This window comes from Syngnathus scovelli, chromosome 5, assembly GCF_024217435.2.
Source record: "Syngnathus scovelli strain Florida chromosome 5, RoL_Ssco_1.2, whole genome shotgun sequence".
Lineage (NCBI taxonomy): Eukaryota > Metazoa > Chordata > Actinopteri > Syngnathiformes > Syngnathidae > Syngnathus > Syngnathus scovelli.
In genome coordinates, this window is record NC_090851.1 from 14762355 (window position 1) to 14786046 (window position 23692).

The following is a 23692-nucleotide window of genomic DNA, read 5'->3' on the forward strand; positions in this document are numbered from 1 at the left end:
GATTCATTCCCTGGTTTGGTTAGTAACATGTCAGAAAATTGCAAAAATGTTCTCAGTAAAAGCATATGTTTGCAAATGTCTTGTCTGGGGGGGGGGGGGGGGGGGGTAGAGAGTATGAACCTATAGGCTACTCTTGTGGCAATGTCCATCCATTTTCTATACCGCTTGTCCCCACAGGGGTCGCGGGCGTGCTGGAGCCTATCCCAGCAGTCATCAGGTAGTAGGCGGGGGACACCCTGAACCGGTTGCAAGCCACTCGCAGGGCACACAGAATGTGACAAGTTTTAAATCAATAATTACAAATACAGTGATCCCTCGTTTTTTGCGGGAGATGCATTCCAGAACCACCTTCGAAATACTGACTTCTGTTAAGTAGAAACGTTATATACGTACATTATTTAGAAATTTAAAAAACACTGTGTTAAAATGTCCAACACGTAGTGTTTCTTGTTGGCCGCTAGTGGGCATGGATGTATTGTAAGTTAATTAAAAGCATGCAGCTTGCAAAGCAATGCAAAGTGTCCATCTTCAGAATTGCCACACTACATTAACCCGGGGGACATCAAGCATAGCGAAACCAACGTGTGTCACGGTTGCACATGAACATTAAGCCCTCCCCAATACTTTTACGTGGCATACACCCTTCCTATTCCCTTAATAACCATTCCCACATTTTTCTGTGCATGTATTGTACCTTTACAGTAAATAAAAGAACAAACACGTGATATTGTCACGTGTCCCGACACCTTCTGGTTGGTAATTCTTCTTCTTCCCTCGCGCGTGGCCGGATGTTGCCTGCTGCGCTTGAACTCAGTCATGTCCGCAGTGACGCACATTGCTCAGAGGCACGTCCCGCGCTATCGGCGTGTATTTATACGCTGTTGTCTCGTCACTTATAAATCCGCAAAGTAGTGCATTCTTGAAAAGTGCACCGCAAAGTGGCAAGGGATCACTACAACTCGAGCTGCGAGCAGCTATAAAGGTCCCAAAGTGTGATGAGTTTTCGCCTAGGTTCAAAAATGACATTATTTTTCTTTGGACACAGCACATTGCCGTGGCAAACGCATACGACAAAAACAAAGCTTCCAATAACTTTTCATCCTAAACATGTTTAGATAAAACAAAGTTTGAAAACTATCGTCTGAAACCTTTAGGAGCAGGTTGTCAAAATATGACCTCTATAAAGAGCCAAAAATGCTGCCCAATTCCAGAATAAAACCAACATTTCAGACTTCTTGTTAGCTTGTTACAAAATAATTATTTGTAGGTCTTGGGCTGTTATATATTCCTTCGTCTTCTGATTCATCTTATCCTCACGAGGGTCGTGGACGTGCTGGAGCATATCCTTGCTGACTTAGAGAACTTGACCACTTGCCCATTTCTGACTACGCTCTGATTGCCGCCCGTCCCGACCACCTGCTTGGCCCTGACCACGATTACCCGCTGCGTTCTGCGCGCTTACTCTGCTGCTTTCCCCGCTAGGTTGGTTCCAGCTATCTGCCAGCCAGTTACACCGTGGACAGCGACCAGTCACTGCACTGCCGCCCTCGCCAACCAGTCGCGTCCCAGCAACGCTGTCACACGAGCCCAGACAGATCTCCAGCACTCCACATCCCTTTCCCCCCAAAACAGTTTAGTCTGCATCGTGCTGCAAGTGGTTGTCCTGTCCTGTATGTCAGACCTTGTGCCATTAGTGTAATTTTAATGTTGTTAAACAATATCTTCCAACTGTAAAAGAGTGCACGGGAAAACAAACTACCGAAATTTCTGGACTATAAATCGCACTAGCTAAAATTAGGGGAAAATCTCATTTTGTTCATATATAAAACGCACCAGATTATAAAATGCAGGTGTTTTAAATGAAATGTCCTCATATCTATTGCATTTATTACCAAAACAAATCAGTATAAGATGCAGGATTCAAAGCTTAGGCAAAAAGTAGAATTTTATAGTCTGGAAATGAGCAAGGATATGCAGTACTGTAGTATCCTAGGACAGCAAAACATACCTGTAAATCACAGGTTCAAATACTCTAATTGGGTGGATTCAAATAAAAGGTGTTCATCATAGAAGTACTATGTTCTAGTGTTAAAGTGGATTTGACTAGATGTGATTGGAGCCATGCCAAGTATTAAGTCCTTGTACAATCCTTTAAGCTGCTTATAGCGCAAGTAGAACAAAGAAATCTACCACTTAACATTTTCATTGATAGAGGATTATGTTTTCCGAATATTAAAAAAACACTAATTTAGAAGAAGAACATGAGTGCAGCCATTAGTACGTGTTAATGCCAGTAGCTTTTTAACCACACCATCCCTATCTTCCACAACATCTGAAGAACTCCATTACTGTCAGCAAATTTCTGAGCATTTAAATCTCTTTTTTGCCATGACGACAGAAGATTAGACAGACTGACGGACATACGGACGGATAGATAGATAGATAGATAGATAGATAGATAGATAGATAGATAGATAGATAGATAGATAGATAGATAGATAGATAGATAGATAGATAGATAGATAGATAGATAGATAGAGAGCGCGAGAGAGAGAGAGAGAGAGAGAGAGAGAGAGAGAGAGAGAGAGAGAGAGAGAGAGAGAGAGAGAGCAAGGGCGGACGGACGGACGGACGGACGGACGGACGGACGGACGGACGGACGGACGGACGGACGGACGGACAGACAGACAGACAGACAGACAGACAGACAGACAGACAGACAGACAGACAGACAGATAGATAGTTCCACCTCTTCTGGCTATGAGATGCACTTAGTTGTTTCTTCCGTGATTACTCACTTTGAAAACTTTGCTTCTATGTGGGGCTACAGGTATTTCTGGCCTGATTCCTGATCTTTCTCACAAGGCACACAAAAACAGATGTGGAAGCTGATCTATTGTCAGGCCGACTATCCCTGAGCTGCTCTGTTTTGTGCGTGTGTGTGTGTGTGTGCGTGCGTGTGTGCATGCGTGCGTGCGTGCGTGTATGCGTGTGTGTAGGCGCAACTCAACAGCTACAGCTCATCGGTTCAAAAACAAGATGGATTTGGATGTCTCTATGCTGCCAGAACTTATACATACACTCACAGTCAAGTCACCTGTTGTTTTATACAAAAAATCCTGGTAGCTTTTGAGATAGTATTAATCCTGTCCACCTGTCATCATCAGCTCCGGGTGGCTGCCTGCCTTTGTTTTGTCGGACATTTACCTTGCACCTGACTGCCAATATCTTGACCTCAGACCAGACCCAGACCAATACCAGCACAAGAGTGCTGTCGCGTTTTCCTTAAAATAGCCATTTACATATACGCATTGGCCCGAATATAAGACGACCCTGATTATAAGACGACCCCCTCTTTTTCAAGACTCAAGTTTGAAAAAAGACTTTTTGAACATCAAATTTTATTTTTATACAGAAAATAATTACAGTACATCTGAAACAAATGATTATAACAATATATTCAAGAGAAAAAGCATGTTATTTTGCCTCATTCAAATCATGCAAAAACGGTCTATCACATCTTAATATCTGAACATTTAAATATGTAAACTAAAGTGCAATCACATTTGTAAATGAATGGCTTCTGGTTTTTGAAATGTAAATAAACCAATCTACTGTGATAAAACAACAAAATTGCAATAACTGCATTAACCATCAACGTGAAGTCTAACTGTAACTGTAGTCTTGAAACAAATCTGAATAAGGAAAAACATTGCAATAAAATAATGCAAACTGCTACTGCTATTTTTATTTTTATTCTTCATGATAGGGGTTCGCTTTGGCCTGGGGTCTGGCGCCATCTAGCGTTATGAATAGTCTAGACCCCGAATGTAAGACGACCCCCACTTTTTCAGTCTTATTTCAATGCAAAAAAACACCGTCTTATAATCGGACCAATACAGTATTATCTTTTTTTTCCGTTTCCTAATAAAATACATATTTTATATATAACACACAAAATGCACCGTAAGACGCATTAAGAGCCTTTAATTTTCTCAGTAAACGAAGGTGTGTCTTTTAATAAGGTGTGCCTTTTGTGGAGACCGAATTCCAAAATAAAGTTGTTTTGTGTGGCTTCCGCCACACAGAGACGTAATATACTGGCATAATATGTAGACCTCAATGAACCAATCAGAGGACATTACGTTTTGCATAAATTAGGGCAAAAACAAACAGAGGATTGTACATAACACGTAGAGTACCTAGCTTCGCTGCCATTGATAAATAAACACTATCGTTTGTTCAAAGCAAACAGCATTAGGACCCTCTAAAATGGCATAGACAACGAGACATGCTTACGAGGCACAATTAGAGCTTTCTGGAAAGCCAGGATCGACGAGAAGGAATGTTTAATGAGGAACTTGCCCAACTGTTTAGTTTCGATACAGAAGATGAGGACTTGAACGGATTTGCGTATGACTATCGATCAACAATAATGTGAGTACAGTAGAGTAAAGTGGAATAAAGTACAACCAAACTCACTGTCTTGCTCCTGTGACTTTTTGTTGTTGTTGTTGTTTACTGTAAGTCATGGCATGCATGCACCCTATAATGCAGTGCGCCCTATGTGTGGATTAAACACAAAATAGACCCTGCAATTGAGCCTGCACCTTTTAACCCGAAGCGCCTTATGGTGCGGAAAATACGGTACTGTAACGATACGATAAGATAAGATACATGCACAGAACAGTGTGGGAATGGTTATTAAGAGAATAGGAAAGGTTTATGTAGCACAAATATATTGGGGAGGGTTTAAAAGGCTTTAATGTTGTGTGTAGGACCACAATACAACAGGAGATTCATGGGACCACAATCAAAAAACAATGTATAACAATCTACGGAGTGAAGCTATGGAACAGCCTGAGCACGGAAATGAAACAATGTCCAACCATCAACTAATTTAAAAATAACTACAAACTATCGATCTGGGCCAAATACAGGGAAGTGTTATTATATAAATATGGTATTGATTATAATGTATTGATGATTATATCATTGATTATTATTGATTATTCTGATTATTGCATATTAGTACATATGTTGCTATTGTTCTGATTATTGTGCATTATTACATTCGCATAGTAATGTGTGTGGTATATAATTATGGTATATTAGTACATAGGTATAGAAATATGTATGGTACATGATTATTATATATTATTACATAAGTATGGTAATGTGTATTGTATATAATTATGGTATATACATATGTAAATATAAATATGATAGTAGTCAAATCTAGTATTATATAAATGTGGTATTGCTATGGTGAAATGTGTGGTATGATATAAATATGCTTGTATGGTGATAGTTGTATAAATATGGTAGTATATTGATTATTGTATATGGATATGTAGTGTTATAAATATGGTAGTATATTGATTATTGAATATGTATATGTAGTGTTATAAATATTGTAGTATATTGATCATTTAATATGGATATGTAGTGTTATAAATATGGTAGTATATTGATTATTGAATGTGGATATGTAGTGTTATAAATATTGTAATATTACTGAATACAGCTGATTTATGGCAAATTGAATATTGGAAATGTATATACAATATAATAATATATATAATATCTGTATTATAAATAGATTAAAGAGATAGGGGGGTAGGATTGGAAAACTTCCTTAACTTCTTCCTGCTCCTTTTCGAGCTGTCCTAATTGTTGTTATATAAGTTATTTACGACTTGCTTGGGACATTTTGTTATTGTCCTGTTTTCTTTTTTCCTTTTGTATTCTTTTTTCCTTTTATATTTTACTGATATATTTTCCTGTTTTTAAGCTCGAAATAAAATTGATAATAAATAAATAAAATAATGTTTCAAAGATGTTTGGCAAACAGACCCTATAGGGTGCAAGAGTGTTTCAAATAGGTCTTTCTTCAACTAAGTATTTGTTCAGATACTATTTGTCAAACAGCCCTAGAGAAGGGTTCAAGAGTGTTTCAATAAGGTAGTCGTACAAATATTTGTTCACAAAGTATTTGTTAAACAGCCCAGGACACGGGGTGCAAGAGTGTCTTGACGTATTATTAATTCAAGAAACACCCCTCATTCAAAGCTCTACACATATTTATGCAGACCAACAGCAAATACACCAGAGGTGCAAGATTGTTTTCAACCTAGATTGTTGTCAAACAGCCTCTGAGGGGTGAAAGAGTCTTAGAATCCAAATGAAAAACAGCCCTACAAAAACTGTGATATACCGGAGGTGAAAGAAAGAGTGTCACAAGATTATAACCCTTTGCAAAACAGCCTTCAAATCTCAAAAAGAAATTAAAAAAACTGTGCACAACAAAGTCTGAAAATAAAAAAAAACTATGAAAAAAACAAGAAAAAAATATACCGTATTGGCCGGAATATAAAGTCCCATGTCCCAAAGTCCCAATGATCGTCGTCACACACACACATCTGGGTGTGGTGAAATTTGTCATCTGCATTTAACCCATCCCCTTGTGATTTTGATCCATCCCCTGGGGGAGAGAGGAGCAGTGAGCAGCAGCGGTGCCACGCTCGGAAATCATTTGGTGAGCTAACCCCCCAATTCCAACCCAAGACGACCCCCTCTTTTTAAAGATGCAAGTTTGAAAAAAGACTTTAAGAACACCAAATTTAATTTCTATACAGAAAATAATTACATCTGAAACAAATGATTATAACAATATATTTGAGAGAAAAAGCATGTTATTTTGCCTCATTCAAATCATGCAAAAACAGTCTTTCACATCTTAATATCTGAACATTTAAATATGTAAACTAAAATGCAATCACATTTGTAAATGTTTTTGAAATGTAAATAAACCAATCTACTGTGATAAAACAACAAAATTGCAATGACTGCATTAACCATCAAAGTGAAGTCTAAATGTAAATGTAGTCTTGAAACAAATCTGAATAAGGAAAAACAATGCAATAAAATAATGCAAACTGCTACTGCTATTGTTGGGGAGCCTGATGACTGTATGGGGGTTGGCTCGGATGGTTATGCTCTTTTCGCCCCTGGGTGTCGGTTAGAACACAGGAGGGAAGACGTGGTTCAGTTTTGATTGCTTTACTGAATTATAGTATGCAAAAAAGTAACAGGCACTGTGGCTCATAGGGGCATACAGGCAAACTGGCAAAAGGGTATATAGGTGTGTGTAGTGTACAAGGGTGAGTCTTTGGGTGTGTGAATGTGATTGATGTGTGTGATGATTGTATGAAGCGTGTGAAGGGTGTGTGTGTGTGTGGGGGGGGGGTGTGGGAGTGTTTGTGTGCGTGTGTGTGTGTGTGGGTGGGTGTGTGTGTGTGTGCAACAGACAGAAATACAGCACGTAAGTCAACGCTCAACTTCTGACATCACACAACACTAGTAGACGGCACACATTACATAACTAACTGCGCGTAACGGTTCCGCTATACTAAATAACCATGAAAGAAATACTCTCGGCAACACACCAAACATAAGTCATCGAGACAGCAAAATACATTTGCTGGTGACTGTTAGTCGCCGTGCCGCTGCGTAATGGCTACTCGTACGATGCGAGGCAAACTTAAAGGAGCGCGCCGGAGCTGTCAATCAAACAGCACGCACACGAAGCAAACCGCGATCGGACAAACGGCACAACAGTGGACAGTAGTAACAATGAAATGTATATATTCACTTTGTGTCATAGACGCACACGATCACAGCAATATACGTACTCACTCGATACCTGAAACCTTTAACTTACCGCTGCGCACAAGTGAATGGGTATAATGTCTAGACCCCGAATGTAAGACAACCCCCACTTTTTCAGTCTTATTTCAATGCAAAAAAACATCGTCTTATATTCGGGCCAGCACGGTATAGGAAAAAAAAGGTGATAAAAACGACTGGAAAATGTTTGAGAAGATATCTTGTTATATGATGGGGTGAAACATATTCCTATAGTGTAAGTTCAAGTGAGAGAATAAAAAATGTGGTTGACATATTGAAATGTTGTCTACCTAGTAGAAAGACAAGCCACTGTTCTTGTGTTGAAATTTTAGCAAAACGAGAAGCGACGTGAGTCGATGTCAGTAAACATGTGATTGAGTGATTAAAAAGAAGAGGGTAGGAAACATACAACATGTGATTAAAGCTTGCTAGGATTTGTTGTTGAAAACATACACAGGGTTGGTGTTAGAAGGGGAAAGAATGCAATTAGTTGAAGCTTCCATTGGAGAGAAGGGCAAGTAGTTGGTAAGATTGACCGTCATGTTAATGCGCAGCGTGGCCCTAATGGGCAGCAGGCCCAGGTTCACTATGTTGTTAATGTGCCGCAGGCCCTCGTGATTGACATTCCCAAAGGAACTTTGATGTGGGACATAGAGGGCCCAATGACTACTGTGTGGGGTCAAGAGAAATACAAAGGTGAGCTCCGTGCCTTATTTGAAAGTGGTCTGTCGCCTGGGTGAAAAAGTGAGGGAGATGGCAAAAGAAAGGGGTGGGATGGACCCTCCATTGGTTTGGATCAGACATGCCCAAAGTCTGGCCCGCGGGTCAAATCCAGCCTGGGTCTAAATTTACACCGGCCCGAAACATCATGTCATAAAGTCTGCTGGCATTGTCACGGGGACCTGCATGTCCCAGAGTGAGCCACAGAAATTAAACATGTACGAACGAGAAGGCGCACATGAGCGCGTTCTCCCGTCACACGCACACATGAGTCTGTTTGCAAGATAATCAGTGACACAGACACTTTCTCATTCAAATGTCCGCACACCAAGGACTAAGGCGACGCTGAGATCAGAGACGCTGCCAGTGACACTCAAGAGGGAAAGGCAAAATAACCCACGGACTACTGGTGAGAGCTGTCTACTTACTACTAACTCTACAAACACTACTGCATGAAGAAAGTAGATACCCTGATTAAATAAATAAACAATAAACAGCAGATGAAAGTATCAATAAAAAAACAAACAGCAAATTGACAGCAGCCGAGCCAACACCCGTTGTTCTGCCACTGACGTCAGATGAGACAGCTCTGCGCCCACAACAGAACCCGCCTTCCTCACCAGTTTGTTCAGGTGGCAGGCATCTCTCTTCTTGATGCTGCCCCCCCAGCACGCCATTGCAAAGAAGAGGGCCCTTGCCATAATAGATTGATAAAACATCCGCAGCATCACATTGCAGACGTTGAAGGATGACAACCACCTGAGGAAGTACAGCCACCATTGTGTGTTTTTCCATAAAGCATTGATGTGAGCAGACCACCAGTTTGTCGTCCAGCAACACTCAAGATATGCATTCCACACAGTCTCCACTGATAGTCACAGGCTCAGGACAAGGCCTGGGCATCCTGAAGTCCACCACCATTTCCTTGGACTTGCCGGTGTTGAGGTGCAGGTGGTTGGAGCCACACCAATCAGCAAAGCGCCGGACCCGGCACCTGTACTCCTCCTCCAGTCCATCTCTAATACAGCCAACAATAGTAGTATTGTCCGCAAACTTCTGCACATGGCAGGACTCAGAGTTGTACTGGAAGTAAGAGGTGTACAGGGTGAATAGAAATAGAGAGAGCACCGTTTCCTGTGGCCCTCCCACGCTACTCCTCACCATGGCTAACTTACAGCCTCCCATGTGCACATCTGCCTGCCACGTAGTCCATGATCTATGCCCCAGGTGTGAGCTCACACCCATCACCCACATTTTGTCTCTCTCGCATAGGTATTAAAGGCGAGAGAGACTGTGATGCAGCAAGTTGGCAACGGCATCCTCCACCCCCACCTTCTCCTGATACGCAAATTGTAGAGGGTCGAGATCATGCCAAACCTGAAATCTGAGGTGGTGAAGCAGCAATCAATCCAGTCTTCATCAAGTGTGAAGTCAGCAGATCTGGTCTGCACCGCAGTTTGTAATTTCTTTGGGACAGGGATGATGCACGACGTCTTCCATAGCTGAGGCACCACACCCTTTTCCAGACTGATGTTGAAGATACGCTGTAATATGTCACCCACCTCCAGAGGGTAGGCCTTCAGCAGACGAGGAGAGACCCCGTCTGGAGCAGCCTTTCCTTTTTTTTTCCTTTTCATTGCCTGAACAAAGACTGAAAATGCGATTTGATATTTAGTAGCAAAGGCTTTTCTTGCTGCATGAAGCCTGTCAACCATTGGTAACGGTTTTGTTTTTCTTTATGATACCTTCTCAAGCTTTTGGCACAGCCTTGTTCAGGTGGTTATTCTTTCAGGTCTCCTCTGGGTCAAATGGATGCTTTATGCTTGAGTCTCTGGATCAAATTGGTTCATCCAAAAACCTTGTTTCAGGTCTTATTTGTCCTTAGTCTTTGTCTTTATTTTTAACTTCAAGGTTAAATCAAGTCACAATGTCATACCCTGAACAACCAAATGATTTGCATCTACACACACCATGTAGTAATTTCACCAAGAACACAACAAATCACGATCCGAAAGATCTGCAGAGAAGTATAAACAATATTGATCATTGTTAGAAGAGAGTGCTGAGTGTCCAAAAACACCCAAAAAAAAAAAATATATATATATGTGTGAGCATTTGAAAGAGCCTGCAGGAAGTTGTGATATTTTAACAGTCCTCCTGTGGTGGTGCAAAATCAATGTGGACGAATTAATGGGCAACTTTATAAAGCATGCAGCACACTCTAACAAGGGGGGAGGGGAATGACAATCCAGTAAACATTCTTATTCTTATAAATTATTTATGAAGCATCTTATCCAACCAAAGCTATAACAAATTGAAAAGCCACTCAATCCAAACACACATGCCAAGCTCTGCTTTTGAGATTTACCCTTTGAAATCTGTAGGATAGAGGAATGAAATAAATGAAAGACTATCTTGGTGAGGATATTCACAGAATTGAGCACCAATTAATAATAAAATAGTCTCTCTTTCTCTTATTTACAGATCCAATTGCACTACATACTTAGATGCAATAATTGGTGTATTTGGATTCTTGTACAAATCAACAGGTGTTTTAAAATTGGGACGCAAGTTGGCAAAAAAATGTAGGATGACTCAAATCTTAATGCTACACCTCTAACTAGAAAAAACAATTAAGACCTAACCAATTAAGATGGTCGGTTTCACTGCATGTAAACCGTGAGTTCCAAGCAGTCGCTTTTGTCTGTCTGTCTGTCTGTCTGTCTGTCTGTCTGTCTGTCTGTCTGTCTGTCTGTCTGTCTGTCTGTCTCTCTCTCTCTCTCTCTCTCTCTCTCTCTCTCTCTCTCTCTCTCTCTCTCTCTCTCTCTCTCTTCTTTCACTCATGACAGTTGCTCTACAGTGAGTTAAAAATCAATCCATTAATACTGGTAAAACAACACCAGAGTGAGAGGGAAGGATCTGTCGTCATTAGTGCTGTCATATGAAAGGACTGGGGATCCAGAGTAATATATATCTTTGGCTGAATGATCCGCTTCAAACACCAATATACCGAAGACACAAAGAAGTTTTGGATTCATGTTACTGACCATATACTTTCACAAAAGTCATAACTGAATCATAGGGTAAGATGGTAAAGTAAAAAAACATTTGTTAAAAACAATGTTTACTGCATTAATTCTCTAGAATTATCAGTAGTATCTGTATCAAAAAATGAATGCACAAAAAACTAATGACGGTTATGATCTACCATCGGGATTTCGTTGATTGTAAGATGGATCGCCAACAAATGTACAGTGCAGTGCTTTTGTGTGTTTATGTGTAGGCTGTTATTTTTCCATGTGTCACTGATACTCTGTACTTGTGTAGTTATATTGCATTATCATCAGAGATGGTACTACAAACTTTTGGGACCACAGCTTTTTATTTGATATCCTAAAATATACTTATAAATTGTTTTCTCAGCCCAATTATTTAGCAGTCCAGCCTCACTTTAATCCTGCAGCCATCTCTGGTTATCATATCAGTTTCTTCAGGAGATTACTTCAGGATTGAAGTTCTATTTTAATTCTGTTAGTTCAACAAATGAACAGTCAGTGACTCAAAAGGGCAAGTTGTCATTTTACTGTTAAAATAAGCAAAACAAGAATCAGTGAATATCAATTACCACTTTGAAAAATTTGCATCACATGGGCAAAAATGTTGTCCTTATTTTGAAAATAAAATCAGGAATACACTCTATACATTGTGGCAAATTACTATTCTAGCTGCCAACGTCTGGTTTTTAAAGCAATAGCTACATAGGTGTATAGAGGCCAATTTTTGGCAACCATCCCAGTGTTAGAAAGCTAATGATTAGAAAACCCTTGTGCAATTATGTTAGTTCTCAAGGACAACACTAAATTGAACACTAAAAACTTTTGAACGGTAGTGTACTTTCATGTGAAGATGCTTAATGCTAACATTGCATGCAAGCTGAATTCTTGCGGTATTCGGGAGTTCACAGGGTCCCAAGCACGCATCAGATCACAGTGGAGTGGTCCCAAATTGATACAGCTAAGCCTTGAATTTACGTGGACTTTGGGGTCCAGAATTTGGGAATCATGTTAACCCCGAAATCGCGTTATTTAGAAAGTCTTAGAAGGGGAAAAAAATTCAGAGCCATGAATTCAAGTGTATTGGGAAATTGAAGTAAGGAAATACGTACTAAGATATACGTGTTAGCATTTGGATAAAACATCACTGTTGTGGGTGAAAATTAATACAATATAATTGACCACATAGTTTTTGTTACCCTGCCTCTGCTTACTTTGTTCCATTGTGCTAATGTACAACTTTGATGTTATTACTGTGGTCCCTTTAAGAGAGCTGGACGAGAGTGTCTCAGTGCCATGGTACTGCGGAACATGGAATAAACGACATGCTGTTGTGTTGTCAAAAGTAGGAACTGCCTCGTGTCTTTTCACATGGCAATTTCTACAATATCGTCCATTAAAAATATGAAGAAAACAAATAGGGTCCATGACCAAACTACGTTAGATAGTAGAAGGTCGTGTAGAATCAAAGCACGTAAAATCAAGGCTGAGTTGTACCATGAAGAACTCTTTCCAGTGATTCATGTACCAATCTGGCTTTTGTCAAGTTAAATTAAAAAGCAAAAGCTGGTACTTTTCCCATGTATGATACATTACGTTTACTCAACATCTTTGAAACAAATTTTGCTTGGCATCACCTCTTTCACTCCAAAGATGGATACATAGAAAATGGCTGATTCGCCAGATGTTCTGTCATTTTCCTACTTAGAAGTTGAATCCTTTCCATTTTGGAACTCTTCATGAGCACACTAGTCTTCAGGCTGACATCTCCTTATAAGGGTCATGAAAAATTAATTATTCCTTCAAATATGATAGCTTTATAAATACAGTCTACAGCATACACAATTTAGGGTGTTGTTCAACTTCACTGCCATAGATCAATTTTAACTGCTGTTAGTAAATGAGTGAATGAGTTAAATCCCTGCCACACTAACAATCATTTTTAAATAATGAATTACGCGTTAAAAAAAATCATCTTTTCAATGAAAATTTGCGGAATTATAATGGGCCATTTTCCATCAGTAGGGTTAGGGCACGGTGTGGAACTGGTTAGCACGTCCGCCTCAAAGTTAGAACGGTGCGGATTCGATACCACCTCTGGCCCTCCCTGTGCAGAGTTTGCATGTTCTCCCTGTGCCCGCATGGGTTTTGTTCAGGCACTCCGGTTTCCTCCAAAGTAACACAAGCACACAGATAGATAGCATGTCGTATTTCCACATACAGAAAGGGACGTGTGAGCATTCACTTATTGCTATTTAGGACGCTCAGTCAGATGCATGTCAAACTTAAAGAAGCGCGCCGGAGATGTCAATCAAATGGCACGCGTCAAACAAATTATGTCTGGATATACAGGAACACAACAGCGGACAGTATTAACTATTAAAGTGTATTCACTTTGTGTCAAAGACACACACGGTCACAGCAACACACGGTCGATATTAGCAGCATCGTATTAACTGACGCGCACACTATGCATACCCACTTGGTGCATTTTAGACTGAAATACTTTTGCTACTTTACTGGCAATTGCGTGATCGTACTTTCGGCAAAAGCTTTCCTATGATATATCAAGTTCGTGACTGATAATATTAATAATTATTAATTATAATGCAGCAGATTTATATAGTGCTTTTCTGGACACTCAAAGACGCTTTACATTCATGTACTCACACTGGTGGCCGTGCCCCTGCCATCATGAAAAGGGGAAAAAACAAATTCAATTGTTTTTATTAAAAAGTCATTTTCCTTTTAATTTCAGTAGTTTTGTATCATTTTGAATCAAAATCGCTCAATTTTTATAGTTATGTTAAAACCGAAGACGAGTCGCTCGGAGGAAGCAACTTCCTGCCTCTGAGGATTGCGTAATCACACGGCTGCCGATGCTGACAGCTGTCTAGGCTATGCAGTTAGACTGAACTGCTGTCTGTCTCCATGTCGCTGTTTAAGTGTTCAAACACTATGGCTATATTAATTAACTAATTTCCACAGTTAAGCTGATGTATATAATATCTAGTGTTTTTTGTCATCTGTCTGTAACGTCATATTTCTTTAGATGAACGAAACGGCTTTGAAAAGAGACCCAATGGAGGCAACGAAAAAAAATTCTCCAGCCTTATGGCAGGGAGCGTTAGTGATCCCGGGATGCTTCATGTGATCTCCAGTTCAAATTTATAGTGAACAACTGAGGAGCAGTCATCCATTTATTTCGTTTTACATTCCTTTTTTTTTTTGCATTTCGTTTTGCAATGGAGGATTACATATGCAAACTCAAACGATTTTCAACTGTGGATTTTCGATCGACGCAGGAGGTCATCAGTAAAGGAAGACCAACTCCGGAGTCAAAAGGTTTGATTCGGACAACGGGACTTCGGAACGGAGTGGTACGCACGATCGAAAACAAGTTTTTGATTCAATGTTCTGTGAAGACTGCTGACATGGGATTTTAATTGAATTAGTTCAAATTAAATAATGAATAAGCTACTCTAGAGCAGCGTTCCCCAACCTTTTTTGTGACACCGTTAGGTGTCGGACAAATATTTTAGGGGGGGGGGGGGGGGGGGGTGACGTCAGTGCCTCCCCAGTCATGAACCTCACCGCACGTCACTGATTGGCACCCAGGCATAGACCAGCGTTGAGTGGCACTGGAGGCAAGGTGTTTTGCAAAGTGTCTCGCCCAAAGACACGACACATGATTCGGAGAGAGCATGATTGAAAAAGCCGGGCCCGCTCTACTGCTTGAGCGGTTTGATTGCGGATCACGGCAGCTACTTTTTCCTGCCCCAACCTCAGAGACAACATATTATGCGTCAGGCTTGTGCTATGCAGCATGGACAAAATTCCTAATCCCTGTAAAGGCAAGTTTTACATCTTTATATAGAGTATTTTTCCTTAAAATACATTAAATGAATGGTGATTTATGTTTACCTTTTCTCCATTTATTTATAAAACACATTCTATAAATTAAAATATTTTTTTCCAGAAAGCCCTGGTTTACTCGACCGTGGCTGTCTCAGTCTGAACAAAAGAGCTACCATGTAAAAAAGAGTAGCTAGAGAAGGGATATAAATGAGACGAAAGAGAAAGTATTGTCGTGTGATTATACAAATGGATGTATGGATGCCATTTTGGTTCTGTGTGCTGAGCAGTAAATAAAAAATAAAAATATGAGACTGCTTCTTGACATTACCATACTGACCAAACTCATAGCAGTGGATTTCTCATCTCGTGCATTGATGAAGAATGCAGCAAGCTCAGAGAAATAATGTGAATTAATCATAGCAGAATACATTGATCACAGGCACTTCAAATGCACCTTGTGGCACTGGCTCAGCAGGGAACCCGTCCGTTCGCCGGGTATCACTGCCGGTTTTCCAGGGAGTCGTTATGCAATTCACTGCAGCCTGTTGGCGGAGTCTACTCCCTGCTTAGCATATGGCAAGGGAAATGTAAAATGTAATTTGAACAATAGAGGGTGGTATCATATGGTAAATCATTTATATCGAATTACGATGTAAATCATTACAATGTACAGCTCTAGCTACAACATGCTGTTGTCATGCAATGTTGCAGTGACACAATTTTTGACTCACTGCAATTAAAATGTTAACTTGGGTACGAAGGGTTCAGCCGATGAAATAACACAAATGGCATGGTGTCTGTATAGCAAATGCATTTATCGGCCCGAATAACACAAAACAATATATGTACAATAATGAAAACATATTTACACTAACAAAAACATTGTACACTGAGATTTTTTGAGTTTTATAGTGGTACACTAAGTAAAAAAAAAGACAAAAAAAAAATACTGCCATTGGTGAAGCATTTGAAAAAAAAAGGGGCTCTTCTTCAGTCCTCCTCTTATTTGTCAGAAGACTGCATCTCTTTCAACAGTTTACATATGAAACTGTATGAACTGTAACTGTCTGAAAAGCATAGCTACCTTCTGCTGCAGTGACGGCTACACTCTCGGACTTTGTCACAAAGAAATCCGTGACTTTGGATGATGAGCTCTCGCCCCTTGCTGCTTTTGTGTGCTTGGCCTAATTTCTGTGTGACTGCTGGTCATTGGCACCTTTATTTGCCACAGACAAGTAAGTGCCTGCCTTACATGTCAAACACTCAGCTTCATAAGGATCAGGACCCTGGTGAAAGCACGGGAATTTTTTATTCAACTCCTCCGTGAAAATGCATTTTCATTTTGGCATTGCTTGTAAACACGTTTGGCCATGTCACAAGACACACTTCCCTGTCAAAGACCATCCTGCAAGGGACAGTAGAGGGGAAGCGAAGAAGAGGCAGACTGAGGAAATCCTGGATGGATAACATTAAGGAATGGACAGGCTGCAGTTTCCAAACCCTGTTACGGACAGCAGAAGAACGTGAGTGCTGGAGATCCCTGGCGGCCCAAGCATCCACCATGGCACCCCTTACTCAACATCAAAACTTCAACTTAAAATAACTTGTTTACAAGACACATTTATATTTTGTTTCATATTCATTTATTTATATTTAAAGTATCACACCATGACACCCTAAACACCACCTTTTTTAAGGTTCATGCCCAATATGTTCTACATAAACAGCCTTTGTAGTAGCCCCAAAAGTTTTTGGGAGGTTTTTGCAATACCGTAATTTCCGGACTATAAGTCGCGTTTTTTTTTCATAGTTTGGGTGGGGGGGCGACTTATTCTCAGGAGCGACTTTATATGTTTTTTTCAGAAATTTTTACTTGATCATTAAGACATCACTTACTTACAAGTATAGTTGACCACTTCCCATGTTATTTTTAGTATAGTTGATCACTTCACATGCTTTTATATCTTTATCTTGAACATATTCAAAACATAAAAAATAGAGAAAACATCAAATAAAGCAATTAACACTTTAAAGCACCATATCCAAGTCCACTGTCTGCTGTATGTACACCTGCTCCATTTTTGCTTCTCTTATATTTATTATTATTGTTTGTTTATTTATCATTTATTCAACACTCTTATTTATTCATTGTTTGTGCCTTCTTGGGTTTTTTTGTGTTGCTTGTATGCATATGTGTACTATCTCACCGAGGGATAGTGGGAACATAATTTCAATCTCTTTGTGTGTCTTGGTATATGAAAAAAAATCGACAATAAAGCAGACTTTGACTTTGATAAAACAACCAAATAAACAAAACAAAAAACTACATCTGAAAAAAATTATATTTTCAGACGAAACTGGATGAGGGCGCTCTAAATTTTACCGTTGGCCGTGACTCATCAACTGGGTGGGCTTAAGAAAAATGGCACCAAAAAGAAACTCATATTTTGCAGGTTACAAACTTCAAGTTGTAAAATATGCAGCTGAAAACAGTAACCGAGCAGCAGAAAGAAAGTTTGGAGAACCGTGATGTACCAAGGGATTACTATTTCAAGTGACGTCAATGGCACGGCGCGGCGGTTGTTTACATAAAGGACAAACGTACCCACGTAAGGACATTATCATTAGCGGTGATCATTTCTAAGTGACACGGAGGACAAAGAGTTTGAAGGAATTAAAGATTTGGAGTGACATAGAAGGTTTGAAAAACTATTATGGCTTTTACGCACGCCCGGTCCTACTCTACTGAGTCGGGAGCCAGCGCTCGGCCGAGTGGCTGTCCGCGAACGGTGCATGGGGCTTGGACATGGCCATTACGCACACCCGGTCCTATGCCATGGAGCTCTCGTGTTTGGAAGTCCACGCCGCCACACGCTTTGAAGTTTGTTTTGTTTAATAAAGAGCCGTTTACCAAACCCACGTCTATCCTTGTACTTTGTTAACGCTACAATATAGTTATATACTAGATCTGTGGAATAAAGACGAGGTGACGTCAGGGCGCACGCGCGGCGATGTTGACAAAGGACGAGGAATTTGATGGATGGATTAAATGGATTTAAAGTGCACGGATGGTTTGATAATATTATTGCTTATATTATAGTTATTTGAAATATAGTTTATCTATCATTATATGAGCCTGTGGAATATTTTGAATTGCAAGCGCCCTCAGCCGCGCGCACCCATTGTTGACAAAGAACGATCGATGGATTTAATGAATTGGAGTGACACTGATGATTTTATAAATGTGTTATTCATGTAATCGTTTTCTTTAATAACTCTATATGTTACGTCAGGCCCATTCTCAGCTCCTCGTTTGTGTTTGTCACGTTAGCATACCTATCGTTTAGCCTGTTGCTATCGTATCAAACGATCGATGGATTTAATGAGTTGGAGTGACACCGATGGTTTTATAAACATGTTATTCATGTAATAGTTGTCCTTAATCACTCTATATGTTACGTCAGGCCCGTTCTCAGCTCTTTGTTTGTGTTTGTCACGTTAGCATACCTATCGTTTAGCCTGTTGTTGCTATCGTTTAGCCTGCTGTTGCTCGTTCATGACTGTTTTTGGTGTGGGATTTTGTCGAATAAATTGCCCCCCAAAATGCGACTTATACTCCGGAGCGACTTATATATGTTTTTTTCACTTTTTGGGGCATTTTATGGCTGGTGCGACTTATACTCCGGAGCGATTTATAGTCCGGAAAATACAGTAGTTAACAAACTGAAGAAACATTCATATTTTTAATCCCAAAATATAAATGTTATTATCAGAATGTGCAGCTATCTTCTGGTGAAAGATATTGTTTTGTATATGTGTATTTTTTAACTGTAGTGAGCAGTATTGACGGGGCACATACGTACACCTTAATCTCGATTTTACTCACTTCGATCCTACGCCACTTTCTGTCTGTTTGGTCATAAACCCCAATTGTTTTTGTCATAAATACGTTTTCAATGGATAAGACGAGGACCGTACGAAGCTAAATGACTAGCGCATAATCCTTAACGGTAGTGATTTGATGAATTTCCGTGACCAATTTAAAGTCGGGCCGTTTGATCTTTATGAATGCTTTATTACAGTGTTTCAGATTGCTACGATCATTTTTTTATTCAGAAAGGGGGACGTTTGTCACGGTCGGGGGTGGAGCATGGAGCAGGACGAACAAGTGCAGCTTGGACCAGGGTTTATTGGCGGAACTCAAAATACAGACTCGGTAAACTGACATGACTTAACAAAATAAAATGACTTGCCAACCAAAACATACTTAAAACCGACAGGAACCAAAAGGACATGAAGACGACACGACAGCAACCGACACGACAGCAACCATTGATCCGACAGGGAGTGAGGGGCAGACAGGACTTATATACATGACAGGTTAACGAGAGGCAGGTGGGAATAATCACACTGATCATGGACACACAGGAGGGGAGGGGCGAGCACACAGACAGAAACCAAGACAACAGACACAGAGTGGAGCAGTTGGGGACGAGACGTGACAACGTTCGCGGAAGCACCTCATCCACACGTCACTCACAAGTCAAAGAGCATGGCCAGACATGCTCAATCCCCCTGATATTGTCACCTGCGTTTTGCTTCTCTTTTAATAAAATGTCTACAGACTTTGATGTGTGTGGAGCAAACAAACCCCTTTGGTTGCCCAACAACATGCCTGACCTAAATTAACATAACAAAGATAACCTTCGGCCGCCTAAAAACATGCCTTTCTAAATAAACAAGACTTTCTATACAAGGCGCTTTCGGGATTAATGTGATTCCCAAATTCTGGACCCCAAAATCCGCATAAAATCGAGATTAAGGTGTATTATTCATTTAATGCCAGAGGCTGCAGGTCAGTGGAAATTTGAACACCGGTCTCAATTGGCCCACGGGCCAGACTTTGGACAGACTTGCCTAAGAGACTGAATTATACATATCAACTAGCATAGCACATCATCTATGTGGTGCATTCAACAGACATATTTGAGAATATGCCAATTATCACAAGCTAACACCAGTAGTGTTTTTCTAATGCGAACACTGCAGCTCTGCTTACTTTTCATCTTTGACATGTTTTAAACTGACACTCCAGAGAACTATTTGTATACACGCAATGAAATACAAATGATCCGTAACACTGTTCATCCAATTTGGATCAGAGAACGTGATTTCAAATATTGATTGGAAGCTAGGTAATGTACACTCTTACCGTCACAGTCTTTTTTGTCATGTGCCGTGCCAGAGCAAGCTCGGCCGGCAACTTCCTTCAGCCACACCCCTTTCGTTACCGTAATGTCTGTCACTTGCTCCCTCTCGTTGTCTCATGTATTTAAACCCTGCCTGTGTGTTTCTCCCTGTCGGTGTCTACTGTTGTTTTTGGTTCCTGTCCGCGCCCGGTGTTCCTGTCGTCTGGTTTCCCCCCGGTCATGTCTGGAGGCTCATGGTCAGAATTTTTAATCCTTGTCCAAGTGGACTTCTGCCTGTTGGTCGGTCTGTCTGTTTGCTGGCCGTGAGTCTCTATCCCGTCTGTGTCTTCGTTGCCCACCTTCCTCCCTTCCAACTCCTTTTTCCCTTCAATAAACCCTCGTCCAAGCTGCATTTGGTCGCCCTGGCTCAACTCATTTCCTGACATTTTTAATGGAATAATTACGAGGACCTTTGTTGTGAAGGGTCAAAAGTAATGTCGTTGTTGAGAGTTGCATTCATTCGACGTGGAAATCAGCATTTATTGATGGCACTCATCCCAAACCTCTGTAATGCATTATGGTGTAGTATAAAAACACAATTTCCATGCCCCTTCTTTATTAAGTGATAAGTCTAAATGGAAATGAAGATTATCAACACTTGATATAATTCATCAACTACAAAAAAAACATAAATTCATTTTCCTTTGATATAATTTGAAATTACACAGCTGAGCGTAAATTGTTGAAAAGGCAGGCAGCATTAGAAAAGGAGACTGAAGGTGACATTAATCACTGAAATTAACAATTCCATGATGGATAGTAATAAAACTACCGCAATATTTATCCCCTATGAATTAGCCAGGTTCAACAACCTCATGGATGCTGGAAAGAGGTTTTAACAGTGTGGTTATCTTAACAAATCAGGCAGAAACTCAAGGAATGTGGATGTGGCTTATATTGCTTAGCTGGTTATGAAAACAGCAGACTGTCAGAGAAACAGAGAACATATGCTGTACCAGCTGTCTAAGTGCTTCACAAAAGTGCCACGAGCCAAAATAAAAACGTAAGAGTGCAACAAAATGAGATTTTATTACTGAACGAGGCAAACTTTGAAAAAGCTAACTTGTTTATGCAAGACTTATTTTCGATCATGTACAGGAAATATTCTTCTGTCATTGGCATGTAGTGAATATTATCAAAGGAATCCTGATAAGAATTTCTCCTTTTGTGTTTTGATTATAAATATGCATCCCCTCAGCCTAACTAAGTCCACAAAGTTGTGAGTAAAACGACCAATGTTTTCCTTGCCTGTGGCTGTTTGTATCACCATAGCTCAAACACCACTGGCAAATGGGCTGTTTAGCAGATCGGTTTTATACGTCACTAACCCCACCTTTTTTAGATTTATATGTCACTAACCCAGAGCGAACTCCTAAGTTTCAACACAAACAACAGCGCAGTTACAATACGGCAACATGGAAGCCAGATAAACACATAGTGCACCAAACCCTCTTTCTTCTCCCTATATCTGAGCCACAGGAAGACTTGTGGTTGGTTTCTATTTATGCACTAAATATGACTTCCAAAACGTTTTAGTTTGTGGGAAACATTTTACTGACAACTGGTTCAGGAATTCTAGACAATGCAAATGTGGATTAGCAGGAGATCTATCTCTTAACCTGGGATCGATACCAAGTCTCTCTGGAACAATAAGTAACCCTGTTTATTTTCAGAGTAATTTTTTTCAGTGTGTGATAGTATATCATTGCCGTCTTTGAGTCAACGAACAGTCAGTTTGATGTGTGCTAGTTCAAAGCGTGAGAAAGTAATACATCGCCATTGTGAGCAGGAAAACATGTAGCAAGTGTAAATATTAGAGCGGTATAATTAATTCATTTAATTTAATTGCAAAGCTGTACGACAAAGTCAGAGATCTTAATGCGCCACTTTGTCATGACGTGCGGTGCTCACCTGATATACGAGGAGGAGAAAAGGCTGTCTGGCTGTCTGAATTGCCAAACAGAATGAGGTAACTACTTTCTAGTGCCATATATTGTGCGGAACTATAAGCGTGGACAATCAGACACAGCCATTGTGTCAACAGAATCACGTGGAACAGGCAAGCCTCGGCCACACCCGCCAGATTCAGCTCGTATAACAGTAGAGCTTCCTAGTGGAATCTGTAATTTTACAGGGCAGAATGTTGCAGGAGAAAAGTTTTCTTGAAAAAGCATAAGGGTGTGCAGAGAATGGTTTTTATCACTGCAAAGCTCATGACAGGCCCAATTTAAAGCAGCTCTGATTATTACTAAAGATGATGATTGGACGGTGGAGTGGTGAGCGGGACTGACTCATAGTTCAGAAGTTTTGGGCTTCAAATCTTTGATAGCTCTGGCCTTCCTGTATGCAGTTCTCATTTTTTCCAAGATACTTATTCATTCTCCCTCAAAATATGCTTATGTTCATTGAAAATGGAATTTTACATAATTTTACATTGGTATGAATGGTTGTTTATATGTGCCTTCTTATTGGCAGGTTTGGGTTTCAGCTCAACCACAACCCTCATGAGGCTGAGCAGTATAGAAATGGATGGATGACAGATCATTATTAAGAGGGCAGAAAATGTTTAATGCTTTTAGCAACACTAGGACACGTTCATGCATCATTCTGGCCTGATCTTTTGTTCAGAAGCAATTAAAAACTGAAAATACTGGCGGTCACACTGTGCCCCCACTGCTCATCATTTAAGTCGAACTTTTTACTTGTCAGATCAATTCATCAGTGCCCTTCTGAGGGATCAGAAAGGGTAAGATTTGCCGAAGGTATGAATTCAAAGGAGGTCTCCACTTTAAGGATCTTGGAAAGAGAGATGCTCAGGGGAATCTCAGCTGACACAATAGATTTCTTCCCTGCTGCCTTACTACAATGCAAAGAATCCAAGCAGTGACGTTTAAGCAAAATGAAAGTAAAAAGCAGAATCCTGACAAAACAGGGCATCCTGCTTAGCTCGCTGATGCATAAAAAAAAAAAAAAAAAACACCCTTTAGAAAAAGTGCAAAACTGAATATTTTGCGTTTGTTAGCTAATTCAGCCTCCTGCAGTGCTGCAAGTTTTCAGAAAAGGGAACATAAGATGTACAGTTTAATGATGCTTAGGATGTGAAATGCTAGACTCTAGCATCTC

General features: G+C 40.2%; 1 protein-coding gene across 6 annotated transcripts in view; it reads right to left on the bottom strand.

Annotated features, from left to right (window-relative positions):
- Positions 1–23692, bottom strand: part of sorcs1 (sortilin-related VPS10 domain containing receptor 1) — a 204242-nt gene that overhangs the window by 134230 nt on the left and 46320 nt on the right. The window contains exon 1 of one of the 6 annotated variants that reach the window (XM_049721517.2): positions 22481–22743. The exons of the other annotated variants lie outside the window; for them this stretch is intronic. The gene's annotated coding sequence lies outside the window, so the exon portion shown is untranslated. Of the gene's footprint in view, positions 1–22480; positions 22744–23692 lie in introns of those variants that run through there. 6 annotated transcript variants of the gene reach the window in all.